This window comes from Triticum dicoccoides, chromosome 7A (genome assembly GCF_002162155.2).
Source record: "Triticum dicoccoides isolate Atlit2015 ecotype Zavitan chromosome 7A, WEW_v2.0, whole genome shotgun sequence".
In the NCBI taxonomy this organism is placed as follows: Eukaryota; Viridiplantae; Streptophyta; class Magnoliopsida; order Poales; family Poaceae; genus Triticum; species Triticum dicoccoides.
This window is the reverse complement of record NC_041392.1, coordinates 495,050,339-495,062,206: the sequence shown is the minus strand read 5'-3', so window position 1 is coordinate 495,062,206 and position 11,868 is coordinate 495,050,339.

Sequence of the window (11,868 nt, the reverse complement as noted above, 5' to 3'; positions counted from 1 at the left end):
AGAAACCTAACGACTCACACTTTTAGATTGGTCTAAGAGCATCTCTAGCAGACCCCGTATCCGGCCGTCTTGCAAAACGCGTTTACAGTTCGTGGAAAGACGGCTTTGCGGGCCGGTGCGTACGGCCGCAGATGCAGACCCCGCATAATGAACCAGTAAAAAACAATATTCGTGGAATATGCTTTTTTACAGGTCGACTTTACGGGGTCTGATCCGGCGCAGCTCCTCCCGGCCCAGGAAACCTAAATTTGCACCTTAATTCGATCCAACATAATGCATTTCTTTGCTTTTTCAACAACAATGGATACATAAGACATCACCAAATCTTTGCTAGAATAGCAGGACCAAAGAAAACAAGAACACAAGTATGCATTTTAGGAGATTTCCAACTTCCATAACTGCTCCCACTAGTTAGACTAATATTTTCTCCATGCATTCGTTGTTAAAGCCGTGTTGCCCGAAGTTAGCCGCGGCACTGTCCGTGTGCAGTTGTCGCACTGTACGAGCGGCATCAGTGAGCCACAGAGCCCCTGCGCGAGCGCTGAGCCCGGTGGACGGCCGGACCAATCCATGCCCGCAAACCGTCGGCGGTGGCGGAAGGACGAACCCGTACCTGCATGCGGCGATGCGACCTTGCCGGGGCTGCGGGAGATGCTCCCCGACCATTCCATTGCTTGGCGCAGCCATCGGCGGTCGAAAAAGCCAAATCCGGCGGCCCGCGATGAAGGGCCGCAGATCCGCAACTTTCCGGCCTGCCGACACAGGAAGGGGGAGGGGGGAGGCCTCGTGCGTGTGGCGGCCTGTCGGCGTGCTCCCGCCGGCTACTTTCGCCGGAATCTTGGGCGGCGGCCCGGCGGCGGGGCGAGGGGGAGAGGGGAGGTGGTTGGTGGGGAAAAGCGCCCACCAACCGCTTCCGCTTATATGCAGGACACCGCAGTGGCGAGGGGAAAACCCGCGTATTCGTGTGTTGGGGCCGAGATTTTACCGCGCTCCTGAAACTTTTTTGCGGGCCGGCCGCCTTTGCAGGGTCTGTTCGGGCATGATTTTCCGCGCCGACCCATATTTTGACGGTTATTTTGCGGATCAGGGCTTTTTGCGGGGTCTGCTAGAGTTGCTCTAATGACGGCAAAGAAATATTTCTTTTGCTTTGGGTGTTTGGCGATAAAGGATGAGTCGACGATTCGTTTTTGGCAAGACATCTGACTAGGCGATGCCAGTCTCCAAGAATAATATCCAGCCTTGTACAATATTGCTCGCGATAAGAATAATACCACTGCGCAGGTGCTCAGTTCATCCCTGCCAAATATTACGTTTAGGCAGGATTTGACTGGTCCCCGACTTATGTCATGGCATTATTTTTGTCCCGTTTGGATGCGGTTAGCCTGACCCAAGGTCAGGCTGTGTTTCGCAGGACCTTACCACATCAGGGTTTTTCCACTGTAGACTCTATGAACCGTGCACTCACATATTTTGAGGTATCGGTGAGTAATAATAAGAAAATTTGAAGGTCGAAGATTTCACTAAAAGTTAAATTCTTCATGTGGTATCTTCGTGTGAGTTGTGCTAACCAAAAAACAACCTCGCACGACACAATTGGCAAGAGAGTAAGAAGTGTTGTTTTTGTACTCACGAGAGACAATCAGGCATCTCTTTTTCCAATGCAACTTTGCAAGTTCTACGTGGTCAGTCATCCAAATAGCATCAAGTTTATATCCGTCCACAAGTGTTGCCAATATTTTTGGTCATTGATTGGACGATATTTCAAATAGGTTCAAAACATATTGAGGGTGGGAGCGTTATACCTTAGTATGGTCGCTTTAGCTATGTAGAAATGATTTTGGTTTTAGTGGCAAAAATGCTTCTCTTCTGATTATTTTTCGTTGTATGCACTTGCTTTATACATGGACTATGCTACAACGAGCGGATGTTCAACCACTGTTCAAGGTGGTGTGTACGCAGTTGGAGTAGGTGGCTATGAAGTTTTTTATTTGACGTGGATGGCAGCATAACCTTCGGATCAATTCAGTCCACCTTTTGACATAGGCGCAATGTCAGTTTATAGGACTCTACTTTTATCGATTTGTCAGTTTTTTCTTCTGATTGTCAGACTTGATGTTTGACTGTGTATATTTTAATTATGTAGAGGCCAAGTATTACTTATAAATGTTCTGTATTCATTTGATGCTATATTTTAAAATCGTCCTTTATGAAAAAATAGAGCGGCGGCTTGGGCTACATGCGCAAGAGCTCAGTCGCGTGACAGTGTTATCCTGTAGTATAGGAATGGTCGACCACCGGGCAGGGTACATCGACACCACCCTACTGATGAGTTTCCCGAAATCACTTATTGAACGATACCTTTTGGAAAAGGTTACTTTCGCCTTCTATAGTGATGACAAGTGGCATCTGTACGTGGAGTTAAGGAGATATTTTATTCCCTGCCCGTGTGGGGTGAGAAAATGGATGAGTGGGTTATTTGTCTTTTTTCCATAGATCAGTTTTTTCGGAACAATATATCTCTTGAATCATAAATGACCTCTCGGAAACCCACATAGAGAGTACACTCTTAACTAGTTGCTCTCTAATCTTTTTTTTATGACGTCGACCAAAATCATCGCTAAATGCACGACAACCGTGAAAGAACAGCCCAAGGAGGGGGTTGACGACTAGTTTTGGGCTGTAGTAAGGGAATTTCTTATTCATCGCGTCTAGCAAAGACCAGTCCTATTTAGCGCACAGCTCGCCACATAGCTACGCAGCACATACCCTATTTGTGCGCATGTCCTTTGTATGAGCCGGCCCATACTTGCTTTTTCCCACTGGTTTTGGGAAGCTTCTAGAACCTTCCCGGTTTTATTTTTTTGTTTTTAATTTATTTTATCCTTTTAAGTTTTTTTCATTTTTATTTTCTGATTTCCTTTTCCTTTTGATTTATTCATTTTTGCTTTCTCTTTTTCTTTCTTTTATATCAGTTTTTTCCTTCCTATTTTTTCTATTTATTTTACTTTTATTTTTCTTCTTCATTCATGCGAACACATTCAAATTCGTGGACATTTTTTGAAATCATGAAAAAATTCGAATATGTGAATATTTATTGAAACCATAACAATTTTTGAAATCATGAACATACTTAGAATCATGAATGTTTTTAATACAACAATTTTTCTTTTACAATTGTAAAATCATATTTTGAAACTGTGAACATTTACTTGAAACTCGTGATTTTTTTGAATTGGTCAACATTTTTAAGAAAAAATTGGTATCTTTTTAGAAAATTATGTTTTTTTAAAAAAAAATTGTTAAATGCATGATTTTTTTGGATCGATGAACTTTCTCAGAAATATGGGAACAATGTCCGAAATTCGCTATTTTTTCTGAACATTTCTTAAAAGTGTGAACATGTTCATGATATGCCAAATTTTTTCCTGATTAAAATTCTTTTTTTTGAATATGCCAACATTTTTTATTTTCGAGAGCATTTTTTCAAATCATGAACATTTTTTGAATTCACGAAAATTTTATTATTTCTTGATTTTTTAAAAATCCCAATTTTCTAAATTTTGAAGTTTTTGGAAATCCAGAGTTATTTTCAAGAACAAAATAAATACGGAAGGAAAATCAAAAAACAAAAAAATGGAATGAAGAAAGCAAGAGACATCCAACCCCACGCATGGGGCGGCCAAAAAATAGTTAATGCATTTGAAAAAATGTTAATGAAGCATTTGAATTTTTTTAACTGTTTATATAAAATAATATGACCATGTATTATAAAACTTTAATCCATTATTGTATTCAAAAAATGTCAATCATGTATTTAAAAATATTAATCAAGCATTTGACAAATGTTAAATGTATACAGAAAAAATGTCGACCATGTATTCAAAGATATTCAATCTTGCATTTGAATTTTTTTAATAAAGCATGAGAAAAATTGAACTATTTATAGAAAAAATGTTGACGATGCATTAGTTTTTTTAATAATATATTTGAATTTTTTTAACAAGCATTGAAAAATGTGTATCAAAAAAATGTTAATCTTGTATTTGGAAAATGTTAATCATTATAGAAAACCCTCAAAAACGAAAAGCACGAAGGACCCGTGTAAACCCATGAGGAAATGAAGAAAAACCAAAAAAAGCTGAAGAAAAACCAAGCAAAACAAAAAAAATGAAGAAAACTGATGAAAACTAAAAATGAAACAGAAAACAAGAAAATCGAATAGAGAAGAAAACATCAATAATAGCAAAGAAAGAAACGAAAGAAAAGGCAAATAAAAAAACCAAGTATAAATAGAATAAAACAAAGAATGGAGAAACAAAAAACCAAAAGAAAAATGAAAAGAAAAAAGAGCAAAATGTAGTGAGCGAACGAGCATTACCGAGCAAGCAAGCCGTGAGTGCATAGAATCGGGCCGACATATTACTGTAGATAGCACGAGAAATTCTACTCTTGCACTAATGAGATATAGCTCTCGCGGTACGCGCTGGCTCATTCGCGAGCGCCTAGCACACCAAATAGGAGGTCCCTCTAGCAAAGCTAAGAAAGTAAAAGTTTCTCATTTGAAAATAAAGGCAATACTTATTTCCTTTAAATAACAAGCAATATTGTGGATTTTTTTGCAGCAATATTGTGGATTTTTAAAATAAACCATCAACATAATTTTTACAAAACATCTTTTTGATCTGTATTATAAAACATCTTAACAAAACAAAGAAATAAATAAAGAGATGCCACCGAATATGCTCACATCTAAGCAGACATGCTGCAAACCAGACAACATCACAATTAATAACTGTTGTCTCAAACTATCCTAATCAACCTGGATAGGCCAACATCACATCCAACAGTAACAATAACTATTCTAATGAACCTGGATAGGCCAACATCACATCCAACAGTAACAATAACTATCCTAATCAACCTGGATAGGCCAACATCATATCCAACAGCAACAATACCATCCAATGTTTAACCGAAATCACTGGTTAAAGGTACCCTTTCCAAAGGTCACTCCAATGTCCCCTTGTAGAGAAAAATGTCGCACTTTAAGTGTGACACTTGTTAAAACTGAAAGTTTTGTGCTTTTTCGTAGTATCCTTTTTAAAATGTTATATCTCATGAACTGTGCGGAAACCACAAATCATTTTCACCCTTGTGTTTTTCGTGTCAAGATCTTCGAAACTAGATCCCGTGCTAATTGGTTTGAACAATTTTTTTTCGACAAAAACCGGAAACCAAAAATCCTGCAAAAAGGGGAAACTGGACACACAATTTATGCTTCATGCGGAAGCACACCTTTGCTTTACACAATGGACAACTATGCTTTTTCACTTTTCAAGAAGCCTAGTTGTGCTTCAACATGACGTACAACTGTACTTTTCACTTTTCGAGAAGCACGAATGTGCTTCAACATGAAACACAACCATGCTTTTCACTTTTTCAGGAAGCACAATTGTGCTTCACCATGAGGCATAGCATTCTTATTTTTTTTACTTTCGAGAAGCACAATTGTGTCCTTTCACATGGTGTTCTTCACAAGAGGAAAACCAAAAAAACAATTAATTTTTCAGGAAAACCTAAAAAACCAAGCAAAATCCAAACCCTGAAAATTAGCCAAAAACGGGTGTACAAAAACATGTGCTCCAATGGTGCGCGCACCACGTGACCCATGGCGGTCGCTGGGCGCACCCTCCCCGCCCTTGGGAGCCCCTTCCAGGGGTATCGGCCGCTAGTTATTTTCCCCCACTTTTAACACCAATTTTTATCAGAGCGAGCTAAACAATGCCTGAAGATCAAGGGTTGTTCATCCGATGGAAAAGAAAACACCTCCAAAAAAGGCTCCCAGAGAGCACATACCTCTTCAGTTAAGCTTCGAGATTGCACGCATGCTCAAAGGATCCCAACCACGACTTCTGGTATACGCTTCCTCCAATACCACCTTCATCTTTATGAAAGCTTCCTTAGTTCTTCTTCGATATGCTTTTCTCTTTAGGATACCCCAACTAGTAATGTAAAAAATCAAACAAGCTAAAAATCACAGCACTTGGATGTTTAGGGAATTTCTTTTCAAAACAATCTTTGTTTCTGGTTTTCCAGAAAGTCTAGCAAATACTAACCCCCGTATTACCACCAAGGCCTCAAATTCAAAGGAAATATTAGAGCACATTCCCCAACCAGATCATCAACATTGTGAGGTAGTCTAATCAAGTTGAAGGCCCACATCATAATTTGACAAGCCAACTTGGCCAAACTACACTTGAAGAATAAGTTTTCAATGCTTTCGTTGCCCTCAGATGTGGCACTGGCCATTACTAGTTCACCCCCTCTTGAGCAAATTATCTTTGTTTAGGATGCTGTCTTTCAACATTAACCATAAGAACGTTCAAATTTTATTGGACATCCTGAGTTTCCAAATACACCTATAACCCACCAAAGCAGAAGCTTACAGGTGTAGATATAAGTCTCTCACAATGATTTATTTCTAGAATAAAGGATCCACTTCACTCTATCTTTGTCACCAGTTAGTTCCACCTCATTCAAATTTTATTTCAGAGTATTCCATTGTTGTTGAGTCTCACAAAAAAATCCTTATGAAAATAAACATGTCCAAACCTTTCTGTTTAACCAGTTGCAGAGTAACAAACCTAGTAAATGTTATGTTATATAGCCTTGGAAATTGACTAGCCGAAGATTTATCTCCAAGACAAATATCTTGCCAAAAAGAGTTTAAGATCCATGATATGTACCCAATTTATTTGACGAGGGAACATATTTTACGGGGTATATGTACCCAACTTGGCCAAACTGGAGAAGTTCCAGGAATCAGATTCGGGCCCTATTGAGAGCTTCATATTATGACATTTTAAAAAGTGTACAAATTGAATGTCCATATCCATTACCATGTGTGTATCGGGCTTCCCGAGATGAATCAAACGAGCCCAAGGATGCCAAAATCGGAGTTTGTATGAAAAAATGATGACCAAAATACAAAACTGCAAGTTTAGAGGAAAAGTTGATGTCTGCTATGACCGCACAACGCTCGTATCATCCTCCAAAGGCTGCAGAATCAGCCATAACTTTTGCAATTCTTCCCTGATTTTGTCCTAGTTTGTTCCTACATGATTCTTGGCGTGACTGAGGGAGTGTAGCGACCGGACCTCAGACGGTCAAGTATCTGTGTTTAAGTGTCATCCCTGGATCGATATGCTGACACACACAATACTCGAGGATTTATAACAGAGGTAAATCACATGTATAAAGTAATGTAAATACTATTATCTCAATCCAAAAATAGCGGAAGTAACGACAAGGTTGTGGATTCCCATCAACACCAACGGCAAAGTTGAGTGTAGAAATCGTAACCCTAACGTATCACTTACTCGTCGCAAGAATCCTGCAACATGAGACGTTGCAGCCACAAAGGGTAAGTACATTGAATGTACTGGAAATTTCACACCATAGGATAAAGATGAATAATGGCTATCACTACATGCATATTTGGCTGGTGGTAAAGCTCTATGGTTATGATGTTTTTGCAAAAAGCCAATTTTTCCCTACAGCAAAGGAATATATTTTATTTAACTACAAAGTTTGTTGAACAATATTGAGAAGGTTCCTCCAACTCAATCCCAAATTAATAATCATCAACCCAACAAATTAATTAAGTAATGTGATGAGATCAATATGATAATCCAAGAATCAGATACTCAAGATGTCCATAACCGGGGACACGGCTAATCATGATTAGTTTGTACACTCTGCAGAGGTTTGCACACTTTTCCCCACAAGACTCGATCTCCTCCGTTGGATTTCTTGCACTACATGATGTTTGAGAAACGGATGACCGAGACACAGTCTTTCAGAAGCATTAACTCTCTACTCCGGGCAGACCGGTACACCTACAATCCCCCTACATCTGCTAGTCCACCTCTTCAAGAGCTCACGCAACTTACTTAACTATGCTAGAGCCCATAATGGCTTGTGGCTGCACACCAAAGTTTCTAGCATGAATAATCTTATGATCCCTTTGAGCCTGGGTGGCATTCCATAGGGTGATCACACGGGTCCTCCGGGATCCCCTTGGGCAAGCACTGGGTTCTCCAGGTGCCCGGGCAAACCACTGGGTACTCCAGGGTGCCCCAACAATCCACCCAGATGTGTATTGAAGTAGCCACCTTAAGTTAGCCATTAATGATAACTCTCACATCTGTCATGAATACACTCAACCAATCCACGTCTATGAGAATAGCATAGTAGTATAAGCATAATGTAGAAGTAACTCCCAATGTTTGAATGCAGGACAATAGGTTCCTACCTCATCAACTACTTCCCAATACCCACATGTTATCAATTCCTAACCATGCAATGTTTGAGGATGAAACTAATGCATAAAAACTGGGTATGAAAGGGACATGATCAAAGTGTGAACTTGCCTTGTACAGTTGATGAAGATGATTCGCACTCATAACTCCTGATAGTTCTACTCGTCACACTCCGGTCAATCTATCGTAAGCAAGCAATAGTAACCACACATAAGCAATCCTCAAAAGATCACAAAGAACGAAGAAGACAATTCAGGAAACATCAAAACCAAGCAAATAACTCTTGCAACATAAAACAATTTCTAACAGTACCAAAATTATGTGAATTTTGCCTTATGAGAAAGTTTAGGTCAAGAGCTTCGATTTGCAAAAAGAATCAACTAAATCAGAGTTACGAAACTCAAGTTATGTTCAAAAGAACTTTGAATATGAATCTGAACAAATTTTGAAATTTGAAAATTTCAAAAAGTTGATGTGATAGGTTCACTGGATAGGTGAAAACAAGACGAAGCTATAGACGCTGGTTTCATCTAATTTGGATAAACGAGTGAAAAGTTATGGCTATTTGAAAAATCAGGGCCAAGCTATTTTACGGAAGAAAAATAGCTACGGCTAAAAGAATTCAGTGTCTATATATAAATATAGAGACTAATTATTAATCTAATTATTCTACTACACTAGTCTAGAAAATAATAAACTACGGAAGTATAAAAAGAAAACAAAGAAAGATACCTTTATAAGGTAGAGAAAAGACGACTTCGAAGAGAAGATACAATTTTCAGAAATCTCACCGGAGAGAAAACATATTTTTCTTTAATAAATCTAGTCAAACCAAAAATATTGATTTAACCCGAATCGGATGATTTTTGGAGGCTCTATGGGTCTATATTTATAGGTGAAAAAGAGGCTTTGAGGTCAAAAGCTAGACAATGTGGGACTAAACGTACACAAAAATAAACGAAACAGAGAAGAAAAAGGCTAAACACCTCGCACGGGCCTAAAGGACTCGGCCAGCCGCGCGCTGTAGTTTTTTTAAACAAAATTTCCTTTTATATAAGGTTATTTTCCTTGAAGTATTTTTCTCTTTGTATGGAAAGCCTGCACGTAAGGGAATCCTTCCGCTATTGGCAACGCTCTTGTTCTGTTTCAAGTCCGCTCAACAGATCAGGCGGCTGCGCCGAGAATGGCAAGTTGGCTTGCCCGGCAACAAGCGCCCCCTGGCAGGCTACTAAGGATCCATTCCTCAAAGTGCCACAACACGAGTTTACGCGCCGGCAAACCTATCCAACTAAGCGTAGGGTGCGTACATACAAAGAAAGATGAAACAGAAAGATAGCACACACTATTTCAGAATACTACAAGGTTATATTACATCAGTGGTTGCCGTCGTTCTAACTTAAGATAAAGTTGTCTTGGGCGTGAACTTGCAGCAGCAATGAGGAACGGGGTGGCTAGTTCCGGCGCTGGCCCTCCACCCTCTTGACTCCGTTGATGCAGCTGATGATGGGCTCGATACGCTCTTTGAGCGCCGTGAGGCCAGCATCCTCCGGCAAGCTCTCAAGTGCGTTGGCGAAGTCGACGCTGGGGTTCCAGAACACCACCTTGGTGAGCACCTTGGTCAGGGCGCCCCAGCAAAGCCTCCGGGCCTCATTGGCTAGATAAGTCACTCAATTGGAGCGGAGTTGCTCCAGGGCGTCGGGGACACGCTCGAAGAACAAGGTCAGCCTGACATTGGGGCTTGTGTTCGCCTCCTAGGAGTACCTGACATCCGGCATGCCCATGATGGCTAGCTGCATGGTGAGCTTCTCGGCAACGTCGATGAGGCGGCCGATCCAGAGATTTACGCTGCCCACATAGTCATTGTGGGCAGCGGCATCATCCTTCCACAGCTGCCTCTCACTCTCAAGGGCCTTATCCAGGGTCTCCTCTTGGGCCATGACCTCCGAAAGCATCCCTTCCAAGGTGTTCAGTTTCAGCTTCAGATCATCAATGTGTTGGGGAACGTAGAAGAAATTCAAAATTTTCCACGCAACACCAAGATCAATCTATGGAGTAATCTAGCAACGAGGGAAGGAGAGTGCATCTACATACCCTTGTAGATCGCTAAGCGGAAGCGTTCAAGTGAACAGGGTTGATGGAGTCGTACTCGTCGTGATCCAAATCACTGATGATCCTAGTGCCGAACGGACGGCACCTCCGCTTTCAACACACATGCAGCCCAGTGACGTCTCCCACGCCTTGATCCAGCAAGGGGAGAAGGAGAGGTTGGGGAAGACTCCGTCCAGCAGCAGCACGACGGCGTGGTGGTGGTGGAGGAGCGCGAAACTCTAGCAGGGCTTCACCAAGCACTACGAGAGACGAGGAGGAAGAGAGGTAGGGCTGCGCCTTGGGAGAGTTCATCTCGTGTCTTGGGCAGCCCCAAAACCTCCACTATATATAGGGGCAAGGGGGAGGGGGAGGCGCCCTAGGGTTTCCCCTAGGGGGGCGGCGGCCAGGGCAGATGGGATCTCCCCCTTGGGTGACTTGGCCCCCAAGCCAGGAGGTGGGAACCCTAGATGGGGCGCCCCAAACCCCCTGGTCACGTGGGAATAGGTGAGGGGGGCGCACAGCCCCTTAGTGGCTGGTTTGCCCCCTTCCCTTGGCCCATGAAGCCCCCCAACACTTGTCGGGGCTCCCGAAACACCTTTCGGTCATGCTGGTCATCACCCGGTACCTCCGGAACACTCCCGGACTCCAAATCCCTTCGTCCAATATATCAATCTTTACCTCCGGACCATTTCGGAACTCCTCGCAACGTCCGGGATCTCATCCGGGACTCCGAACAACATTCGGTAACCGCGTACATACTTTCCCTATAACCCTAGCGTCATCGAACCTTAAGTATGTAGACCCTACGGGTTCGGGAATCATGCAGACATGACCGAGACACCTCTCCGGCCAATAACCAACAGCGGGATCTGGATACCCATGTTGGCTCCCACATGTTCCACGATGATCTCATCGGATGAACCACGATGTCAAGGATTCAGTCAATCCCGTATACAATTCCCTTTGTCCAGCGGTATTGTACTTGCCCGAGATTCGATCATCGGTATCCGATACCTTGTTCAATCTCGTTACCGGCAAGTCTCTTTACTCGTTCCATAACACATCATCCCGTGATCAACTCCTTGGTCACATTGCGCATCTGATGATGTCCTACCGAGTGGGCCCAGAGATACCTCCCCGTCACACGGAGTGACAAATCCCAGTCTCGATTCATGCCAACCCAATAGACACTTTTGGAGATACCCGTAGTGTACCTTTATAGCCACCTAGTTACGTTGTGACGTTTGGCACACCCAAAGCATTCCTACGGTATCCGGGAGTTGCACAATCTCATGGTCTAAGGAAATGATACTTGACATTAGAAAAGCTTTAGCATACGAACTACACGATCTTTGTGCTAGGCTTATGATTGGGTCTTGTCCATCACATGATTCTCCTAATGATGTGATCCCGTTATCAATGACATCCAATGTCCATGGTCAGGAAACCGTAACCATCT